At 44.6% G+C, this 24780-nt stretch overlaps 1 non-coding gene across 1 annotated transcript; it reads right to left on the minus strand.

The window, feature by feature from the left end:
- Window positions 1–24159: 24159 nt before the first annotated feature.
- TRNAI-GAU (transfer RNA isoleucine (anticodon GAU)) lies at window positions 24160–24233 on the minus strand. Its single transcript has one exon. It is a non-coding gene; the product is annotated as a tRNA-Ile (tRNA).
- Between the last annotated feature and the right edge of the window lie 547 nt (window positions 24234–24780).

Raw genomic sequence — 24780 nt, forward strand, 5'->3', positions numbered from 1 at the left:
GCAGCCCGCGCCTCCCTGCTCCGCCGCCGTCATCTCCTTCGCCCAGTCGGCCCCGCCGCACCGCACGAGGTGGAATGCGACCCATTCCCCCGACTCCCCCTCGGCCCAGGCTAACCATAGCGCTACGGCTGCCATGCCCCCGCCGTCTGCTCGGCAGGAGGAAGAGCGAGGCCGCAAACGGATCTGGAGATTGAATCGGGCTCCTATGGCTCCTGCGCGGCGTGATGCCTGTTAAGGTGATCTTGTGGTACATCCGTTCTTCCACTGTTCTAGCTTCTCCATGCTTCGATTGATTTTTATTTTGCCTTTAATTTTTTACGCAGGGTGGTTGCTATCTCTCGGATCTCTACTCGTTCTCTTGGTGCCGGAGGCGTTCCTGCGACTGCTATCTAGATGGACCTGGAGGTTGAAACTCCATTCTCTCTGTTCGTTTGGATCCTCCTCAGGATTATGTGTAGAGCTTGTTCATCTGCTGCTTGATGAGTTTCTTCTCGTCTAAACTTGTGTGCTGGATTAGTGATTTTTATTTTCTTCTTGTGGAGGAGATTCTCAGGTTTAGCTAGGTTCTAAAGAAGAGATTTTTCTTTGTCTTTCTTGTTTTGTTTGTACCTTGCTTGACTTGACACACAACAGCCTCTTTGATAAGCATGTTATCTCTTTGAGACTTATCCCTTGTACGTGCGGTGCAGCAGCTAGACCTGCACATGGTCACGGCTTGCACGTTCGGCCTGTCCTGATCATCTTGCATGGGTAGTCAAGCCAAATAGCCGTCAATTTAGCTAGCTAGCTAGTAACCCCATGCACGCATGGGATTTCTATCATAGCATGTACGTGAGCTATGTCCATGCATAGCTCTTTGCATGTACACGTACATCCACTTGCTCGTTAAGTGAGGCTCATTTGATGATGCATGTGTAGACATAATTAAATAATGCTCCACCCATCTTGATGACCCTCTGATGAAAAATCCACCTATTGTCCAATGTTATGTATACATGCTTGTACGTATATATTGATGCCATATTATTATATATGATAAGTACAAAATGTTGGGGAACGTTGCAGAAAACAAAAATTTTTCTACGGTTTCACCAAGATCCATCTATGAGTTCATCTAGCAACGAGTGATCGGATACATCTACATACCTTTGTATATCGCGAGCGGAAGCGTTCAAAGAACGGGGACGAGGTAGTCGTACACGACGTGATCCAAATCACCGAAGACCTAGCGCCGAACGGACGGCACCTCCATGTTCAACACACGTACGGTCAGCGTAACGTCTCCTTCTTCTTGATCCAGCAAGGGGGAAGGAGAGGTTGAGGAAGATGGCTCCAGCAGCAGCACGACGGCGTGGTGGTGATGGAGCTGCAGTACTCCGGCAGGGCTTCGCTAAGCTCTATGGAGGAGGAGGAGGTGTTGGAGAGGGAGAGGGAGGCACCAAAGGCGTGGATCAAGAGGCCCTCCTTCCCTCACTATATATAGGGGGCCTAGGGGGAACGCCGGCCCTAGGAGATCCAATCTCCTAGGGGGGGGGGCGGCGGCCAAGGGAGGATTCCCTCCCCCCCCCCCCCCGGCACCTAGGGGGTGCCTTCCCCTTGTGGGACTCTTCCCCTTTGAAACCCTATGCGCATCGGCCTCTTGGGGCTGCTGCCCTTGGCCCATGTAGGCCAAGGCGCACCCCCTACAGCCCATGTGGCCCCACCTGGTGGACCCCCAGGACCCTTCTGGTGGTCCCGGTACAATACCGGTGACCCCGAAACTTGTCCTGATGGCCAAAACAGCACTTCCTATATATAATTCTTTACCTCCGGACCATTCCGGAACTCCTCGTGACGTCCAGGATCTCATCCGGGACTCCGAACAACATTCGGGTTACTGCATATACATATCCCTACAACCCTAGCGTCACCGAACCTTAGGTGTGTAGACCCTACGGGTTCGGGAGACATGCAGACATGACCAAGACTGCTCTCCGGTCAATAACCAACAGCGGGATCTGGATACCCATGTTGGCTCCCACATGCTCCACGATGATCTCATCGGATGAACCACGATGTCGAGGATTCAAGCAACCCCGTATACAATTCCCTTTGTCAATCGGTATGTTACTTGCCCGAGATTCGATCGTCGGTATCCCAATACCTCGTTCAATCTCGTTGCCGGCAAGTCACTTTACTCGTACCGTAATGCATGATCCTGTGACCAGACACTTGGTCACTTTGAGCTCATAATGATGATGCATTACCGAGTGGGCCCAGTGATACCTCTCCGTCATATGGAGTGACAAATCCCAGTCTTGATCCGTGTCAACCCAACAGACACTTTCGGAGATACCCGTAGCATACCTTTATAGTCACCCAGTTACGTTGTGACGTTTGGTACACCCAAAGCACTCCTGCGGTATCCGGGAGTTACACGATCTCATGGTCTAAGGAAAGGATACTTGACATTGGAAAAACTCTAGCAAACGAACTATACGATCTTGTGCTATGTTTAGGATTGGGTCTTGTCCATCACATCATTCTCCTAATGATGTGATCTCGTTATCAATGACATCCAATGTCCATAGTCAGGAAACCATGACTATCTGTTGATCAACGAGCTAGTCAACTAGAGGCTTACTAGGGACATGGTGGTGTCTACTATTCACACATGTATTACGATTTCCGGATAACACAATTATAGCATGAATAAAGACAATTATCATGAACAAGGAAATATAATAATAATTCTTTTATTATTGCCTCTAGGGCATATTTCCAATAGTCTCCCACTTGCACTAGAGTCAATAATCTAGTTATATTGTGATGAATCGAACACCCATGGAATTTTGGTGTTGATCATGTTTTGCCCTAGGGAGAGGTTTAGTCAACGGATCTGCTACATTCAGGTCTGGTGTTGATCAAGAGACTCTAAAAGTCCATCTGCATGGAGCTTCTTCATGCGTTTGACACCTATGTGACCAAGGCGGCAGTGCCACAAGTATGTGGGACTATCATTATCAACCTTACATCTTTTGGTTTTCACACTATGAACATGTGTAGTATTACGCTCGAGAAAGAATAAACCATTCACCATCGGAGCATGACCATAAAACATATCTCTCATATAAATAGAACAACCATTATTCTCGGATTTAAATGAGTAGCCATCTCGAATTAAACGAGACCCCGATACAATGTTCATGCTCAAAGCTGGCACTAAAAAACAATTATTGAGGTTTAAAACTAATCCCGTAGGTAAATGTAGAGGTAGCGTGCCGACGGCGATCACATTGACCTTGGAACCATTCCCGACGCGCATCGTCACCTCGTCCTTCGCCAGTTTCCGCTTATTCCGCAGCTCCTGCTTTGAGTTACAAATGTGAGCAACTGCACCGGTATCAAATACCCAGGAGCTACTACGAGTACTGGTAAGGTACACATCAATTACATGGATATCACATATACCTTTTGTTTTGCTGGCCTTCTTGTCTGCTAAGTATTTGGGGCAGTTCCGCTTCTAGTGACCACTTCCCTTGCAATAAAAGCACTCAGTCTCGGGCTTGGGTCCATTCTTTGGCTTCTTCCAGTTTGCTTACCGGGCGTGGAAACTCCCTTGCCGTCCTTCTTAAAGTTCTTTTTACCCTTGCCCTTCTTGAACTTAGTGGTTTTATTGACCATCAACACTTGATGTTCCTTCTTGACTTCTACCTCTGCTGATTTCAGCATTGCAAATACCTCAGGAATGGTCTTTTCCATCCCCTGCATATTGAAGTTCATCACAAAGCTCTTGTAGCTTGGTGGAAGCGACTGGAGGATTCTGTCAATGACCGCATCATCCGGGAGATTAACTCCCAGCTGAGTCAAGCGGTTATGTAACCCAGACATAGTGAGTATGTGCTCACTGACAGAACTATTTTCCTCCATCTTACAGCTAAAGAATTTGTCGGAGACTTCATATCTCTCGACCCGGGCATGATCTTGAAAAACCATTTTCAGCTCTTCGAACATCTCATATGGTCCATGTCTCTCAAAACGCTTTTGGAGCCCCGGCTCTAAACTGTAAAGCATGCCACACTGAACGAGGGAGTAGTCATCTGCACGTGTCTGCCAAGCGTTCATAACGTCTTGGTTCTGTGGACAGGCGGTTCACCTAGTGGTGCTGGTAGGACATAATCTTTCTTGGCAGCTATGAGGATGATCCTCAGGTTCTGGACCCAGTCCGTATAGTTGCTGCCATCGTCTTTCAGCTTGGTTTTCTCTAGGAACGCGTTGAAGTTGAGGACTACATTGGCCATTTGATCTACAAGACATATTGTAAAGATTTTAGACTAAGTTCATGATAATTAAGTTCATCTAATCAAATTATTCAGTGAACTCCCACTTAGATAGACATCCCTCTTCTAGTCATCTAAGTATAACACGATCCAAGTCAACTAGGCCGTGTCCGATCATCACGTGAGACGGACTAGTCAACCTCGGTGAACATCTTCATGTTGATCGTATCTTCTATACGACTCATGCTCGACCTTTCGGTCTTCTGTGTTCCGAGGCCATGTCTGTACATGCTAGGCTCGTCAAGTCAACCTAAGTGTTTGCATGTGTAAATCTGTCTTACACCCATTGTATGTGAACGTTGGAATCCATCACACCCGATCTTCACGTGGTGCTTAGAAACGAACGAACTGTTGCAATGGTGCACAGTTAGGGGGAACACTTTCTTGAAATTATTATGAGGGATCATCTTATTTACTACCATCGTTCTAAGTAAACAAGACGCAAAAACATGATAAACATCACATGCAATCAAATAATAATAGTGACATGATATGGCCAATATCACATAGCTCCTTTGATCTCCATCTTGGGGCTCCATGATCATCTTGTCACCGGCATGACACCATGATCTCCATCATCATGATCTCCATCATCGTGTCTCCATGAAGTTGCTCGCCAACTATTACTTCTACTACTATGGCTAACGCGTTTAGCAATAAAGTAAAGTAATTTACATGGCGTTTCTCAAATGACACGCAGGTCATATAAAAAATAAAGACAACTCCTATGGCTCCTGTCGGTTGTCATACTCATCGACATGCAAGTCGTGATTCCTATTACAATAGCATGAACATCTCATACATCACATATGTATCATTCATCATTCATCACAACTTTGGCCATATCACATCACAAAGCACTTGCTGCAAAAACAAGTTAGACGTCCTCTAATAGTTGTTGCAAGTTTTACGTGCCTGAAATAGGGTTCTAGCAAGAACGTTTCTTACCTACGTGAAAGCCACAATGTGATTTGTCAACTTCTATTTACCCTTCATAAGGACCCTTTTCATCAAATCCGCTCCAACTAAAGTGGGAGAGACAGACACCCGCCAGCCACCTTATGCAACTAGTGCATGTCAGTCGGTGGAACCGGTCTCACGTAAGCGTACGTGTAAGGCTGGTCCGGGCCGCTTCATCCCACAATACCGTTGAAGCAAGATAAGACTAGTAGCAGCAAGAAAGTTGACAACATCTACGCCCACAACAAATTGTGTTCTACTCGCGCAAGAAGAACTACGCATAGACCTAGCTCATGATGCCACTGCTGGGGAACGTTGCAGAAAACAAAAATTTTCCTACGGTTTCACCAAGATCCATCTATGAGTTCATCTAGCAACGAGTGATCGGATGCATCTACATACCTTTGTAGATCGCGAGCGGAAGCGTTCAAATAACGGGGATGAGGTAGTCGTACACGACGTGATCCAAATCACAGAAGACTTAGCGCCGAACGGACGGCGCCTCTGCGTTCAACACACGTACGGTTAGCGTAACGTCTCCTTCTTCTTGATCCAGCAAGGGGGAAGGAGAGGTTGAGGAAGATGGCTCCAGCAGCAGCACGACGGCGTGGTGGTGATGGAGCTGCAGTACTCCGGCAGGGCTTCGCTAAGCTCTATGGAGGAGGAGGAGGTGTTGGAGAGGGAGAGGGAGGCAACCAAGGCGTGGATCAAGAGGCCCTCCTTCCCTCACTATATATAGGGGGCCTAGGGGGGGCTCCGGCCCTAGGAGATCCAATCTCCTAGGGGGGCGGCGGCCAATGGAGGATTCCCTCCCCCCCAAGGCACCTAGGGGGTGCCTTCCCCTTGTGGGACTCTTCCCCTTTGAAACCCTAGGCACATGGGCCTCTTGGGGCTGGTGCCCTTGGCCCATGTAGGCCAAGGCGCACCCCCTACAGCCCATGTGGTCCCGGTACAATACCGGTGACCCCGAAACTTGTCCCGATGGCCGAAACAACACTTCCTATATATAATTCTTTACCTCCGGACCATTCCGGAACTCCTCGTGACGTCCGGGATCTCATCCGGGACACCGAACAACATTCGGGTTACTGCATATACATATCCCTACAACCCTAGCGTCACCGAACCTTAAGTGTGTAGACCCTACGGGTTCGGGAGACATGCAGACATGACCGAGACTGCTCTCCGGTCAATAACCAACAGTGGGATCTAGATACCCATGTTGGCTCCCACATGCTCCACGATGATCTCATCGGATGAACCACGATGTCGAGGATTCAAGCAACCCCGTATACAATTCCCTTTGTCAATCGGTATGTTACTTGTCCGAGATTCGATCGTCGGTATCCCAATACCTCGTTCAATCTCGTTGCCAGCAAGTCACTTTACTCGTACCGTAACGCATGATCCCGTGACCACACACTTGGTCACTTTGAGCTCATAATGATGATGTATTACCGAGTGGGCCCAGTGATACCTCTCCGTCATACGGAGTGACAAATCCTAGTCTTGATCCATGTCAACCCAACAGACATTTTCGGAGATACCCGTAGCATACCTTTATAGTCACCCAGTTACGTTGTGACGTTTGGTACACCCAAAGCACTCCTACGGTATCCGGGAGTTACACGATCTCATGGTCTAAGGAAAGGATACTTGACATTGGAAAAACTCTAGCAAACGAACTATACGATCTTGTGCTATGTTTAGGATTGGGTCTTGTCCATCACATCATTGTACTAATGATGTGATCTCGTTATCAATGACATCCAATGTCCATAGTCAAGAAACCATGACTATCTCTTGATCAACGAGCTAGTCAACTAGAGGCTTACTAGGGACATGGTGGTGTCTACTATTCACACATGTATTACGATTTCCGGATAACACAATTATAGCATGAATAAAGACAATTATCATGAACAAGGAAATATAATAATAATGCTTTTATTATTGCCTCTAGGGCATATTTTCAATAGTCTCCCACTTGCACTAGAGTCAATAATCTAGTTACATTGTGATGAATCGAACACCCATGGAATTCTGGTGTTGATCATGTTTTGCCCTACGGAGAGGTTTAGTCAACGGATCTGCTACATTCAGGTCCGGATGTACTTTACAAATATCTATGTCTCCATCTTGAACATTTTCACGAATGGAGTTGAAGCGACGCTTGATGTGCCTTGTCTTCTTGTGAAACCTGGGCTCCTTGGCAAGTGCAATAGCTCCAGTGTTGTCACAAAAGAGTTTGATTGGCCCCGACGCATTGGGTATGACTCCTAGGTCGGTGATGAACTCCTTCACCCAAATTGCTTCATGTGCTACCTCCGAGGCTGCCATGTACTCCGCTTCACATGTAGATCCCGCCACGACGCTCTGCTTGTAACTGCACCAGCTCACTGCCCCACCATTCAAAATATACACGTATCCGGTTTGTGACTTAGAGTCATCCAGATATGTGTCGAAGCTAGCGTCAACGTAACCCTTTACGACGAGCTCTTCGTCACCTCCATAAACGAGAAACATTTCCTTAGTCCTTTTTCAGGTACTTCAGGATATTCTTGACCGTTGTCCAGTGTTCCTTGCCGGGATTACTTTGGTACCTTCCTACCAAACTTACGGCAAGGTTTACATCAGGTCTGGTACACAGCATGGCATGCATAATAGAACCTATGGCTGAGGCATAGGGGATGACACTCATCTCTTCTATATCTTCTGTCGTGGTCGGACATTGAGATGAGCTCAATTTCACACCTTGCAGCACAGGCAAGAACCCCTTTTTAGACTGATCCATATTGAACTTCTTCAATATCTTATCAAGGTATGTGCTTTGTGAAAGACCTATGAGGAGTCTTGATCTATCTCTATAGATCTTGATGCCTAATATATAAGCAGCTTCTGCAAGGTCCTTCATTGAAAAACTCTTATTCAAGTAGGCCTTAATGCTGTCCAAGAGTTTTATATCATTACCCATTAAAAGTATGTCATCTACATATAGTATGAGAAATGCTACAGAGCTCCCACTCACTTTCTTGTAAATGCAGGCTTCTCCATAAGTCTGCGTAAACCCAAACGCTTTGATCATCTCATCAAAGCGAATGTTCCAACTCCGAGATGCTTGCACCAGCCCATAAATCGAGCGTTGGAGCTTGCACACTTTGTCAGCATTCTTAGGATCGACAAAACCTTCCGGCTGCATCATATACAATTCTTCCTTAAGGAAACCATTAAGGAATGCCGTTTTGACGTCCATTTGCCATATTTCATAATCATAGAATGCGGCAATTGCTAACATGATTCGGACGGACTTTAGCTTCGCTACCGGTGAGAAAGTCTCATCGTAGTCAACCCCTTGAACTTGTCGATAACCCTTAGCGACAAGCCGAGCTTTATAGATGGTCACATTACCATCCGCGTCTGTCTTCTTCTTAAAGATCCATTTATTTTCTATGGCTCGCCGCTCAATAGGCAAGTCAGTCAAAGTCCATACTTCGTTTTCATACATGGATCCTATCTCGGATTTCATGGCATCTAGCCATTTGTCGGAATCCGGGCCTGCCATTGCTTCTTCATCGTTCGAAGGTTCACCGTTGTCTAACAACATGATTTCCAAGACAGGGTTGCCGTACCACTCTGGTGCGGAACGTGTCCTTGTGGACCATCGAATTTCAGTAGGAGCTTGATCAGAAGTATCTTGATCAACATCATAAACTTCCTCTCTAGTCAGTGCAGGCACCTCAGGAACATTTTCTTGAGTTGCGCCATTTTCCGGTTCAAGAGGTAATACTTCATCAAGTTCTACTTTCCTCCCACTTACTTCTTTCGAGAGAAACTCTTTCTCTAGAAAGGATCCATTCTTGGCAACAAAGATCTTGCCTTCGGATTTGAGGTAGAAGGTATACCCAATAGTTTCTTTAGGGTATCCTATGAATACGCATTTTTCTGACTTGGGTTCGAGCTTTTCAGGTTGAAGTTTCTTGACATAAGCATCGCATCCCCAAACTTTTAGAAACGACAGCTTAGGTTTCTTCCCAAACCATAATTCATATGGTGTCGTCTCAAAGGATTTCAACGGAGCCCTATTTAAAGTGAATGCGGCAGTCTCTAAAGCATAGCCCCAAAAATATAGCAGTAAATCGGTAAGAGACATCATAGATCGCACCATATCTAATAGAGTGCGATTACGACGTTCGGACACACCATTACGCTGAGGTGTTCCAGGCGGCGTGAGTTGTGAAACTATTCCACATTTTCTTAAGTGTGTGCCAAATTCATGACTCAAGTATTCTCCTCCACGATCTGATCGCAAAAACTTGATTTCTCTGTCACGTTGATTCTCAACCTCACTTTGAAATTCCTTGAACCTTTCAAAGGTCTCAGACTTGTGTTTCATTAAATAGACATACCCATATCTACTCAAGTCATCAGTGAGGGTGAGAACATAACGATAGCCACCGCGAGCCTCAACACTCATTGGACCGCACACATCCGTATGTATGATTTCCAATAAGTTGGTTGCTCGCTCCATTGTTCCTGAGAACGGAGTCTTGGTCATTTTACCCATGAGGCATGGTTCGCACGTGTCAAATGATTCATAATCAAGAGACTCTAAAAGTCCATCTGCATGGAGCTTCTTCATGTGTTTGACACCTATGTGACCAAGGCGGCAGTGCCACAAGTATGTGGGACTATCATTATCAACCTTACATCTTTTGGTTTTCACACTATGAACATGTGTAGTATTACGCTCGAGAAAGAATAAACCATTCACCATCGGAGCATGACCATAAAACATATCTCTCATATAAATAGAACAACCATTATTCTCGGATTTAAATGAGTAGCCATCTCGAATTAAACGAGACCCCGATACAATGTTCATGCTCAAAGCTGGCACTAAATAACAATTATTGAGGTTTAAAACTAATCCCGTAGGTAAATGTAGAGGTAGCGTGCCGACGGCGATCACATTGACCTTGGAACCATTCCCGACGCGCATCGTCACCTCGTCATTCGCCAGTTTCTGCTTATTCCGCAGCTCCTGCTTTGAGTTACAAATGTGAGCAACTACACCGGTATCAAATACCCAGGAGCTACTACGAGTACTGGTAAGGTACACATCAATTACATGTATATCACATATACCTTTTGTTTTGCCGGCCTTCTTGTCTGCTAAGTATTTGGGGCAGTTCCGCTTCTAGTGACCACTTCCCTTGCAATAAAAGCACTCAGTCTCGGGCTTGGGTCCATTCTTTGCCTTCTTCCCGGCAGCATGCTTACCGGGCGCGGCAACTCCCTTGTCGTCCTTCTTGAAGTTCTTTTTACCCCTGCCCTTCTTGAACTTAGTGGTTTTATTGACCATCAACACTTGATGTTCCTTCTTGACTTCTACCTCTGCTGATTTCAGCATTGCAAATACCTCAGGAATGGTCTTTTCCATCCCCTGCATATTGAAGTTCATCACAAAGCTCTTGTAGCTTGGTGGAAACGACTGGAGGATTCTGTCAGTGACCGCATCATCCGAGAGATTAACTCCCAGCTGAGTCAAGCGGTTATGTAACCCAGACATAGTGAGTATGTGCTCACTGACAGAACTATTTTCCTCCATCTTACAGCTAAAGAATTTGTCGGAGACTTCATATCTCTCGACCTGGGAATGAGCTTGAAAAACCATTTTCAGATCTTCGAACATCTCATATGCTCCATGTCTCTCAAAACGCTTTTGGAGCCCCGGCTCTAAACTGTAAAGCATGCCGCACTGAACGAGGGAGTAGTCATCAGCACGTGTCTGCCAAGCGTTCATAACGTCTTGGTTCTGTGGGACAGGCGGTTCACCTAGTGGTGCTTGTAGGACATAATCTTTCTTGGCAGCTATGAGGATGATCCTCAGGTTCCGGACCCCGTCCGTATAGTTGCTGCCATCGTCTTTCAGCTTGGTTTTCTCTAGGAACGCGTTGAAGTTGAGGACTACATTGGCCATTTGATCTACAAGACATATTGTAAAGATTTTAGACTAAGTTCATGATAATTAAGTTCATCTAATCAAATTATTCAATGAACTCCCACTTAGATAGACATCCCTCTTCTAGTCATCTAAGTATAACACGATCCGAGTCAACTAGGCCGTGTCCGATCATCACGTGAGACGGACTAGTCAACCTTGGTGAACATCTTCATGTTGATCGTATCTTCTATACGACTCATGCTCGACCTTTCGGTCTTCTGTGTTCCGAGGCCATGTATGTACATGCTAGGCTCGTCAAGTCAACCTAAGTGTTTGCATGTGTAAATCTGTCTTACACCCATTGTATGTGAACGTTGGAATCCATCACACTCGATCATCACGTGGTGCTTAGAAACGAACGAACTGTTGCAATGGTGCACAGTTAGGGGGAACACTTTCTTGAAATTATTATGAGGGATCATCTTATTTACTACCGTCGTTCTAAGTAAACAAGACGCAAAAACATGATAAACATCACATGCAATCAAATAATAATAGTGACATGATATGGCCAATATCACATAGCTCCTTTGATCTCCATCTTGGGGCTCCATGATCATGTTGTCACCGGCATGACACCATGATCTCCATCATCATGATCTCCATCATCGTGTCTCCATGAAGTTGCTCGCCAACTATTACTTCTACTACTATGGCTAACGCGTTTAGCAATAAAGTAAAGTAATTTACATGGCGTTTCTCAATGACACGCAGGTCATATAAAAAATAAAGACAACTCCTATTACAATAGCATGAACATCTCATACATCACATATGTATCATTCATCATTCATCACAACTTTGGCCATATCACATCACAGAGCACTTGCTGCAAAAACAAGTTAGACGTCCTCTAATTGTTGTTGCATGTTTTACGTGGCTGAAATAGGGTTCTAGCAAGAACGTTTTCTTACCTACGTGAAAGCCACAACATGATTTTTCAACTTCTATTTACCCTTCATAAGGACCCTTTTCATCGAATCCGCTCCAAGTAAAGTGGGAGAGACAGACACCCGCCAGCCACCTTATGCAACTAGTGCATGTCAGTCGGTGGAACCAGTCTCACTAAGCGTACATGTAAGCTTGGTCCGGGCCGCTTCATCCCACAATACCGTTGAAGCAAGATAATACTAGTAGTGGCAAGAAAGTTGACAACATCTACGCCAACAACAAATTGTGTTCTACTCGCGCAAGAAGAACTACGCATAGACCTAGCTCATGATGCCACTGTTGGGGAACGTTGCAGAAAACAAAAAATTTCCTACGGTTTCACCAAGATCCATCTATGAGTTCATCTAGCAATGAGTGATCGGATGCATCTACATACCTTTGTAGATCGCGAGCGGAAGCGTTCAAAGAATGGGGATGAGGTAGTCGTACACGACGTGATCCAAATCACAGAAGACCTAGCGCCGAACGGACGGCACCTCCACGTTCAACACACGTACGGTCAGCGTAACGTCTCCTTCTTCTTGATCCAGCAAGGGGGAAGGAGAGGTTGAGGAAGATGGCTCCAGCAGCAGCACGACGGCGTGGTGGTGATGGAGCTGCAATACTCCGGCAGGGCTTCGCTAAGCTCTATGGAGGAGGAGCAGGTGTTGGAGAGGGAGAGGGAAGCACCAAAGGCGTGGATCAAGAGGCCCTCCTTCCCTCACTATATATAGGGGGCCTAGGGGGGCGCCGGCCCTAGGAGATCCAATCTCCTAGGGGGGGGGCGGCGGCCAATGGAGGATTCCCTCCCCCCCAAGGCACCTAGGGGGTGCCTTCCCCTTGTGGGACTCTTCCCCTTTGAAACCCTAGGCGCATGGGCCTCTTGGGACTAGTGCCCTTGGCCCATGTAGGCCAAGGCGCACCCCCAACAGCCGATGTGGCCCCCGGGGGCAGGTGGCCCCACCTGGTGGACCCCCGGGATCCTTCCGGTGGTCCCGGTACAATACCAGTGACCCCAAAACTTGTCCCGATGGCCGAAACAGCACTTCCTATATATAATTCTTTACCTCCGGACCATTCCGGAACTCCTCGTGACGTCTAGGATCTCATCCAGGACTCCGAACAACATTCGGGTTACTGCATATACATATCCCTACAATCCTAGCGTCACCAAACCTTAAGTGTGTAGACCCTACGGGTTCGGGAGACATGCAGACATGACCGAGACTGCTCTCCGGTCAATAACCAACAGCGGGATCTGGATACCCATGTTGGCTCCCACATGCTCCACGATGATCTCATCGGATGAACCACGATGTCGAGGATTCAAGCAACCCCGTATACAATTCCCTTTGTCAATCGGTATGTTACTTGCCCGAGATTCGATCGTCGGTATCCCAATACCTCGTTCAATCTCGTTGCCGGCAAGTCACTTTACTCGTACCGTAATGCATGATCCCGTGACCAGACACTTGGTCACTTTGAGCTCATAATGATGATGCATTACCGAGTGGGCCCAGTGATACCTCTCCGTCATACGGAGTGACAAATCCCAGTCTTGATCCGTGTCAACCCAACAGACACTTTCGGAGATACCCGTAGCATACCTTTATAGTCACCCAGTTACGTTGTGACGTTTGGTACACCCAAAGCACTCCTACGGTATCCGGGAGTTACACGATCTCATGGTCTAAGGAAAGGATACTTGACATTGGAAAAACTCTAGCAAACGAACTACACGATCTTGTGCTATGTTTAGGATTGGGTCTTGTCCATCACATCATTCTCCTAATGATGTGATCTCATTATCAATGACATCCAATGTCCATAGTCAGGAAACCATGACTATCTGTTGATCAACGAGCTAGTTAGCTAGAGGCTTACTAGGGACATGGTGGTGTCTACTATTCACACATGTATTACAATTTCCGGATAACACAATTATAGCATGAATAAAGACAATTATCATGAACAAGGAAATATAATAATAATGCTTTTATTATTGCCTCTAGGGCATATTTCCAACAGTCTCCCACTTGCACTAGAGTCAATAATCTAGTTACATTGTGATGAATCAAACACCCATGGAATTCTGGTGTTGATCATGTTTTGCCCTAGGGAGAGGTTTAGTCAACGGATCTGCTACATTCAGGTCCGTATGTACTTTACAAATATCTTTTTATGCATCTTATCTTGCTTTGATTGACGGTAGCATTATAAGATGATCTCTCACTAAATTATCAAGAAGTGTTCTCCCTGAGTATGCACCGTTGCCAAAGTTCGTCGTGCCCAGACACCACATGATGATCGGGTGTGATAAGCTCTACGTCCATCTACAACGGGTGCAAGCCAGTTTTGCACACGCAGAATACTCAGGTTAAACTTGACGAGCCTAGCATATGCAGATATGGCCTCAGAACACAGAGACCGAAAGGTCGAGCGTGAATCATATAGTAGATATGATCAACATAACGATGTTCACCATTGAAAACTGCTCCATCTCACGTGATGATCGGTTATGGTTTAGTTGATTTGGATCACGTGATCACTTAGAGGATTAGAGGGATATCTATCTAAGTGGGAGTTCTTAAGTAATTTGATTAATTGAACTTTAACTTATCATGAACTTAGTACCTGATAGTATCTTGTTTGTTTATGTTGATTGTAGATAGATGGCTCGTGCTGTTGTTCCGTTGAATTTTAATGCGTTCCTTGAGAAAGCAAAGTTGAAAGATGATGGTAGCAATTACACGGACTGGGTCCGTAACTTGAGGATTATCCTCATTGCTGCTCAGAAGAATTACGTCCTGGAAGCACCGCTGGATGCCAGACCTGCTGCTGGAGCAACACCAGATGTTATGAACGTCTGGCAGAGCAAAGCTGATGACTACTCGATAGTTCAGTGTGCCATGCTTTACGGCTTAGAATCGGGACTTCAACGATGTTTTGAACGTCATGGAGCATATGAGATGTTCCAGGAGTTGAAGTTAATATTTCAAGCAAATGCCCGAATTGAGAGATATGAAGTCTCCAATAAGTTCTATAGCTGCAAGATGGAGAAGAACAGTTCTGTCAGTGAGCATATACTCAAAATGTCTGGGTATAACAATCACTTGATTCAGATGGGGGTTAATCTTCCAGATGATTGCGTCATTGATAGAATTCTCCAATCACTGCCACCAAGCTACAAGAGCTTCGTGATGAACTATAATATGCAAGGGATGAACAAGACTATTCCCGAGCTCTTCGCAATGCTGAAAGCTGCGGAGGTGGAAATCAAAAAGGAGCATCAAGTGTTGATGGTTAACAAGACCGCTAGTTTCATGAAAAAGGGCAAAGGGAAGAAGAAGGGGAACTTCAAGAAGAACGGCAAGCAAGTTGCTGCTCAGGAGAAGAAACCCAAGTCTGGACCTAAGCCTGAAACTGAGTGCTTCTACTGCAAGCAGACTGGTCACTGGAAGCGGAACTGCCCCAAGTATTTGGCGGATAAGAAGGATGGCAAGGTGAACAAAGGTATATGTGATATACATGTTATTGATGTGTACCTTAGTAGAGCTCGCAGTAGCACCTGGGTATTTGATACTGGTTCTGTTGCTAATATTTGCAACTCGAAACAGGGACTACGGATTAAGCGAACACTGGCGAAGGACGAGGTGATGATGCGCGTGGGAAATGGTTCCAAAGTCGATGTGATCGCGGTCGGCACGCTACCTCTACATCTACCTTCGGGATTAATATTAGACCTAAATAATTGTTATTTGGTGCCAGCGTTAGGCATGAACATTATATCTGGATCTTGTTTGATGCGAGACGGTTATTCATTTAAATCAGAGAATAATGGTTGTTCTATTTATATGAGTAATATCTTTTATGGTCATGCACCTTTAAAGAGTGGTCTATTCTTAATGAATCTCGATAGTAGTAACACACTTATTCATAATGTTGAAATGAAAAGATGCAGAGTTGATAATGATAGTGCAACTTATTTGTGGCACTGTCGTTTAGGTCATATCGGTATAAAGCGCATGAAGAAACTCCATACTGATGGACTTTTGGAACCACTTGATTATGAATCACTTGGTACTTGCGAACCTTGCCTCATGGGCAAGATGACTAAAACACCGTTCTCCGGTACTATGGAGAGAGCAACAGATTTGTTGGAAATCATGCATACCGATGTATGTGGTTCGATGAATATTGAGGCTCGTGGCGGATATCGTTATTTTCTCACCTTCACAAATGACTTAAGCAGATATGGGTATATCTACTTAATGAAACACAAGTCTGAAACATTTGAAAAGTTCAAAGAATTTCAGAGTGAAGTTGAAAATCATCGTAACAAGAAAAAAAAGTTTCTACGATCTGATCGTGGAGGAGAATATTTGAGTTACAATTTTGGTGTACATTTGAAAAATTGTGGAATAGTATCGCAACTCATGCCACCCGGAACACCACAGCGTAATGGTGTGTCCGAACGTCGTAATCGTACTTTACTAGATATGGTGCGATCTATGATGTCTCTTACTGATTTACCGCTATCGTTTTGGGGTTATGCTTTAGAGACGACCGCATTCACGTTAAATAGGGCACCATCAAAATCCGTTGAGATGACGCCTTATGAACTTTGGTTTGGCAAGAAACCAAAGTTGTCGTTTCTTAAAGTTTGGGGCTGCGATGCTTATGTGAAAAAGCTTCAACCTGATAAGCTCGAACCCAAATCGGAGAAATGTGTCTTCATAGGATACCCAAAGGAGACTGTTGGGTACACCTGCTATCACAGATCCGAAGGCAAGACATTCGTTGCTAAGAATGGATCCTTTCTAGAGAAGGAGTTTCTCTCGAAAGAAGTGAGTGGGAGGAAAGTAGAACTTGACGAGGTAACTGTACCTGCTCCCTTGTTGGAAAGTAGTACATCACAGAAAACTATTTCTGCAACACCTACACCAATAAGTGAGGAAGTTAATGATCATGATCATGAAACTTCAGAACAAGATGCTACTGAACCTCATAGATCAACCAGAGTGAGATCCGCGCCAGAGTGGTATGGTAATCTAGTTCTGGAAATCATGCTACTAGATCATGATGAACCTACGAACTATGAAGAAGCGATGGTGAGCCCAGATTCCGCAAAGTGGCTTGAAGCCATAAAATCTGAGATGGGATCCATGTATGAGAACAAAGTATGAACTTTGGTTGACTTGCCTGATGATCGACAAGCAATTGAGAATAAATGGATCTTCAAGAAGAAGACTGACGCTGATGGTAATGTTACTGTCTACAAAGCTCGACTTGTCGCAAAAGGTTTTCGACAAGTTCAAGGGGTTGACTACGATGAGACCTTCTCACCCGTAGCGATGCTTAAGTCTGTCCGAATCATGTTAGCAATTGCCGCATTTTATGATTATGAAATTTGGCAGATGGATGTCAAAACTGCGTTCCTGAATGGATTTCTGGAAGAAGAGTTGTATATGATGCAACCAGAAGGTTTTGTCGATCCAAAGGGAGCTAACAAAGTGTGCAAGCTCCAGCGATCCATTTATGGACTGGTGCAAGCCTCTCGGAGTTGGAATAAACGCTTTGATAGTGTGATCAAAGCATTTGGTTTTATACAGACTTTCGGAGAAGCCTGTATTTACAAGAAAGTGAGTGGGAGCTCTCTAGCATTTCTGATATTATATGTGGATGACATATTGCTGATTGGAAATGATATAGAATTTCTAGATAGCATAAAGGGATATTTGAATAAGAGTTTTTCAATGAAAGACCTCGGGGAAGCTGCTTACATATTAGGCATAAAGATCTATAGAGATAGATCAAGACACTTAATTGGACTTTCACAAAGCACATACCTTGACAAGATTTTGAAGAAGTTCGAAATGGATCAAGCAAAGAAAGGGTTCTTGCCTGTGTTACAAGGTGTGAAGTTGAGTCAGACTCAATGCCCGACCACTACAGAAGATAGAGAGAAAATGAAAGATGTTCCCTATGCTGCAGCCATAGGCACTATCATGTATGCAATGCTGTGTACCAGACCTGATGTGTGCCTTGCTATAAGTTTAGCAGGGAGGTACCAAAGTAATCCAGGAGTGGATCACTGGACAGCGGTCAAGAACATCCTGAAATACCTGAAAAGGACTAAGTATATGTTTCTCGTATATGGAGGTGACAAAGAGATCACCGTAAAAGGTTACGTTGATGCAGGCTTTGACACTGATCCGGACGATTCTAAATCGCAAACCGGATACGTGTTTACATTAAACGATGGAGCTGTCAGTTGGTGTAGTTCTAAACAAAGCGTCATAGCAGGATCTACATGTGAAGCGGAATACATAGCTGCTTCGGAAGCAGCGAACGAAGGAGTCTGGATGAAGGAGTTCATATCCGATCTAGGTGTCAAACCTGGTGCATCTGGTCCAATGAAATTTTTTTGTGACAATACTGGTGCAATTGCCTTGGCAAAGGAATCCAGATTTCACAAAAGGACCAAGCACATCAAGAGACGCTTCAATTCCATCCGGGATCTAGTCCAGGTGGGAGACATAGAGATTTGCAAGATACATACGGATCTGAATGTTGTAGACCCGTTGACTAAGCCTCTTCCACGAGCAAAACATGATCAGCACCAAGGCTCCATGGGTGTTAGAATCATTACTGTGTAACCTAGATTATTGACTCTAGTGCAAGTGGGAGACCGAAGGAAATATGCCCTAGAGGCAATAATAAAGTTATTATTTATTTCCTTATATCATGATAAATGTTTATTATTCATGCTAGAATTGTATTAATCGGAAACATAATACATGTGTGAATACATAGACAAACTTAGTGTCACTAGTATGCCTCTACTTGACTAGCTCGTTAATCAAAGATGGTTATGTTTCCTAACCATGAACAAGGTGTTGTTATTTGATTAACGAGGTCACATCATTATTTGAATGATCTGATTGACATGACCCATTCCATTAGCTTAGCACCCGATCGTTTAGTATGTTGCTATTGCTTTCTTCATGACTTAGACATGTTCCTATGACTATGAGATTATGCAACTCCCGTTTGCCGGAGGAACACTTTGTGTGCTACCAAACGTCACAACGTAACTGGTTGATTATAAAGGAGCTCTACAGGTGTCTCCAATGGTAGATGTTGGGTTGGCATATTTCGAGATTAGGATTTGTCACTGCGATTGTCGGAGAGGTATCTCTGGGCCCTCTCGGTAATGCACATCACATAAGCCTTGCAAGCATTGCAACTAATGAGTTAGTCGCGGGATGATGTATTACGGAACGAGTAAGGAGACTTGCCAGTAACGAGATTGAACTGGGTATTGGATACCGACGATCGAATCTCGGGCAGGTAAAATACCGATGACAAAGGGAACAACGTATGTTGTTATGCGGTCTGACCGATAAAGATCTTCGTAGAATATGTAGGAGCCAATATGGGCATCCAGGTCCCGCTATTGGTTATTGACCGGAGATGTGTCTCGGTCATGTCTACATTGTTCTCGAACCATAGGGTCAGCACGCTTAACGTTACGATGACAGTTATTATGAGTTTATGCATTTTGATGTACCGAAGGTTGTTCGGAGTCCCGGATGTGATCACGGACATGACGAGGAGTCTCGAAATGATCGAGACATAAAGATTGATATATTGGAAGCCTATGTTTGGATATCGGAAGTGTTCCGGGTGAAATCGGGATTTTACCGGAGTACCGGGAGGTTACCGGAACCCCCCGAGAACCATATGGGCCTTAATGGGCTTTAGTGGAACGATGAAAGGGGCAGCCCAAGGTGGCTGCGCACCTCCCCCCTCCCCTAGTCCTATTAGGACTAGGAGAGGTGGCCGGCCCCCCTTCTCTCTCTCCCCACTTGAGGATTCCTATTCCAACTAGGATTGGGGGGGGAGTCCTACTCCCGGTAGGAGTAGGACTCCTCCTGGCGTGCCCCAAGGCTGGCCGCACCTCTCCCCCCTTGCTCCTTTATATACAGGGGCAGGGGGCACCTCTAGACACACCAGTTGATCCTTGAGATCGTTCCTTAGTCGTGTGCGGTGCCCCCTGCCACCATATTCCACCTCGATCATATCGTTGTAGTGCTTAGGCGAAGCCCTGCGTCGGTAGAACATCAAGATCGTCACCACGCCGTCGTGCTGACGGAACTCTTCCCCGACACTTTGCTGGATCGGAGCCCGGGGATCGTCATCGAGCTGTACGTGTGCTAAGAACTCGGAGGTGCCGGAGTAACGGTGCTTGGATCAGTCGGATCGGGAAGACGTACGACTACTTCCTCTACGTTGTATGATCGCTTCCATAGTCGGTCTGCGTGGGTACGTAGACAACACTCTCCCCTCTCGTTGCTATGCATCACCATGATCTTGCGTGTGCGTAGGAAATTTTTTGAAATTACTACGTTCCCCAACAAGCATAACATCATTTACATGATAAGTTATATATCACTTCAGTTTTCTATCTTTTGGAATATATTTGATAAATATGGCATATGAATAACCTTATATTTGCAGCTTCTAGAATTTCTCGCCGAAACAATGGATGGTTCTGCGAAGAAGTTTCAGCAACAATCAAATATGTTTTTGCCACAGTAAAATACACAAACTTGCCAATTGATTCTTTGAGATCGTGTCCTGCCGATAACTCCAGACAATGAACAGAAGAGATAGTGATCATATGATCATTCTTCCTACCTGCAAGTCATTTCTCTTATTGGAAGAACACCCAGTGCGCACTAAACCACCATTTTGATCATGACAATGTATTACTATTTGGTGAATCTATTTTTTTAGGTCAAAAGAGAGCTTTAACAGAACATAATTTACAGAACAAATATATAGCTTTGCTGAATTAGGAAACAATTACAACCATTTGTCACAACTCTTTCTATAGGCTCCTGTCCATGCAAAATCCAGACATATCACCAGAACCTCTATCTCTAATTAATGTAGTTTGCTAATTCATGAACCACTGAATTCCGCTCTGTGTCTCTGTCTCACGCATATTTTCTTTTATCCACCAAGGGGATTACCGTTTCTACAACTTTGATATCTTTGTAGATGGACTTGTGTCTTGACAGGTTCCTATCCGTGCTTTGAATAGCTGACACCCCACTACACAACAGGTTGATTGAAGAACAAAAGTATGGTGTGGCCAGGTCGCTACTAATCTAAGGCCATCTTGGCATGCCATGGCTTCTACTTCCTGCGCACCGTTGCATGACTGTAACACCTTGCGTGCAGCAAGCAGAACATTTTGAACATTATCTTCGAAAATAATTCCCACACTCGCAGTTCCTGTCTTCCTGATGAAAGATACACTCACAATGAATTTAAACCCTGCCCATCTCCAGCAACGTGCAGCCATTTTAGGATCGATGGTCTGTACTTTGGTCAGTTATTCTTCTCCGCTCCATCACAAAACATTCATCTTTTCCTGCCTTTACTTCATTGATGTCATGTGTCTCCATATGCAAGGAGCCCATATAATTCTTCAGGAAGAACACAAACTGATGAGTGATGACAGAGAAGGCGAGGCTGGACACTCACAATGAATTTAAACCGTGCCCATCTCCAGCAGCGTGCAACCATTGTAGGATGGATGGTCTATACTTTGGTCAGACACACGCATCTTATTCCTCTCGGCTCCATCACTGAACATTCATCGTTTCACGCCTTTACTTCATTGATGTCATGCTTCTCCATACATGCAGGGAGTCCATATAATTCTTTAGGAAGAACATAGACTGATTAGTGATGATAGAGAAGGCAAGGCTGGGGACGTACAAGATGGCTTATGATGTGATCTGGAAGACTATAACTCTGTGGACTGAAGGTGTGGTCTTGAACTTTGGATCAATCTGCACTAGTAGAAAAGGGGGCAACGGTTCAGGCCAGAAAAGGCATTAATCCCGGTTTCGTTACGAACCGGGACTAATGTGAGCATTAGTCCCGGTTCGAGCGGCGAGGGCGTCGGAAAGGCATTACTCCTGGTTCAAATGGGACCTTTAGTCCCGGTTTGAGACACGAACCGGTACTAAAGGGTGCCATGCCCATTAGTACCGGTTCATGGCACGAACCGGTACTAAAGGTCTAACCTTTAGTACCGACCTTTAGTACCGGTTCGTGCCACGAACCGGTACTAATGGGGTTGAGACCTTTAGTACTGGTTCGTGCCACGAACCAGTACTAATGGTGCAATTTTCAAACTCCCCCCCCCCCTGGTGGACCGCCTTTTCAGTTTTAGAAAAAACAAAAGAAAATGATGGAAATGTCAATAAAATAAAATAAAATAAGTTCCCATGTGATATGTGGTCTAGTTGTTGGGAAAATTTACAAATATGAATTTCGACTTTATTTACAAAATCTCTCTGGAATTTGTAAAAATGGGCATAACTTTTGCATACGAACTCGGATTAAAAAGTTTTTTATATGAAAAATCATCTACTCGAAAAGTTAAATCCAATGGAGACGGCCAATGGCCCGTTTGCAAATTTGTAGAATCCTCGAATTCCAAAAGGAAAAAAAGTTATGCTCAAATTTCAGTTTTTTTTAAATTTTCATTAAATCTGGTCAAACTATGGTCAAACTACTTTTTCAAGAAGTATTAGTGTTACTAAATAATGTTTCAAGAATATTAGTGTTATTAAATAATTATTTCAGTTTTTTTGAATTTTGGTCAAATCTGGTCAAACTATGGTCAAACTGTGGTCAAACAATGGTCAAACTACTTATTCAAGAAATATTAGTGTTACTAAATAATTATTGTTTTTTAAAACAATAGTTTCCAACTCAAACAGTGAAATGTGTGACTTCATGCTCAAGCTAAACTCATGAGGGTTAATAGGATTAACATCTTACTATTGTCAGGAAAACAACGAGTGCAGACTTGGAAACGAGGGAGAATAGAACCTGGAAGTTACGCGTGCTCAGGCTGGGGGAGTGGGAGGATGGGTGACCGTCCGGGAAGTTAGATGATTTGAAATGATGAGGGGTGATTAGAGATTAAATTGAGCAGTGATGAAGGATGATTAGAGATTAGAGGTTAAAATAATTCAGAAATTTGAAAATAAAAAAAATTCAAAAAAATTATCAAAAAAGATCAGAAAATTTCCTTTAGTACCGGTTGCTGTTACCAACCGGGACCTCCAGGCAGCGGCCACGTGGAGGGCCTTTAGTCCTGGTTCTGGTTAGAACCGGGACTAAAGGGTCAGGCATTAGTAACGACCCTTTAGTCTCGGACTAAAGGCCCTTTTTCTACTAGTGCTGAACAACAACGACAACTCTGCGAGGAAGAGCAAACACATCAATGGACTGCGCGGTGGCGAGGATAAGGTGCGTGCAAGAGGGACAAAACTGAATCAACATTAGAAAACTCTGCATCAGCAGATTAGTCACTAAGTTCAGAGTTGTGATCCATATGAAATATATAGCAAGATGCTTTCAGAACACAACAAAGCGATATGAGTAGTACATATAGAATGAAATCTGAAGCTGAACTATAAGATTTTTTACACGGAAGATGAGCTGATTTTTTTTGCTTTGACGTGAGGTGAGTTGAGGGTTAGTCTAGATTTTTTTTCACAAACAGGATTAGTATGGACTACATGGCATTGGTGGGTAATTTTTATCAAGTTTTATGTCCAAATGGTATTGGGAAGATCAAAGGGCTGTAATTTTATGACGTGTTAAATTAACGATTGGATGTTTCTAATTTTTGTGAGATTTTCTAGCTTATTTCCTATTTTCTGGTTAGCTAATAGATAGATACTAAAAAAAAAGATGGTGTCGCTTGAAGAAACGTACTAACCGATCGTGGCTACGCGGAGGTGCTCCTTCATGGATCGTTTGCTGGGCTATCCGTTTTGGGCCGTACGGGCGTAATATATAGTATATAATACAAGAAAGGAAAGCATAATCGCAATTAAGAAAAAGAATTAGTCCCGACCGGGATTGAACCCGTGACTTCTGGTACATCGGACCAGCGCTCTAACCAACTGAGCTACAGGACTTAAATGCTTTCTAGATAGTCCTTTTCTATTAAAATAATACACAGCTTTTTTGATACTTCAATAATTGAGAATACCGAAGAACGGCGAAATCAAGACGCGTGAGAGTTAGCTCCATTTATCTTAATATCCACTCTCACGGTCATCAGTTTATCGAGAAACAAGAACCTAGGCAAGCTTGGAGCTCTCACAACTATTAGAGACATCCGGCCGTCCATCTCGATTTCTTGATGCACTTTGGGCCGTTGGATCACGCGCTTGGAAGGCCTAGGCCGTCGGACCGAACATGAGCACTATTGCAATGAATAGTTTCACTCTCGGTGTGCCACCGCGTGCAATTACAGTGCACCGCCAAGGAAATTTTTGTCGTTTCACGCATAGGCGTATAAAAGGGCAACAACTTCCCTTGTGAAGACCTAAGACGCCTCCTCCAGCACTAGTGTGGCCCTCTCTCCATCCCGCCTCGCCCCTCTGTCTCTTTATCCCTCCAATCACAGGAGCAGCCCGCGCCTCCCTGCCCCGCCGCCGTCATCTCCTTCGCCCAGTCGGC

The sequence above is a fragment of the Triticum aestivum genome, chromosome 6A, assembly GCF_018294505.1.
Source record: "Triticum aestivum cultivar Chinese Spring chromosome 6A, IWGSC CS RefSeq v2.1, whole genome shotgun sequence".
Taxonomy (NCBI): domain Eukaryota; kingdom Viridiplantae; phylum Streptophyta; class Magnoliopsida; order Poales; family Poaceae; genus Triticum; species Triticum aestivum.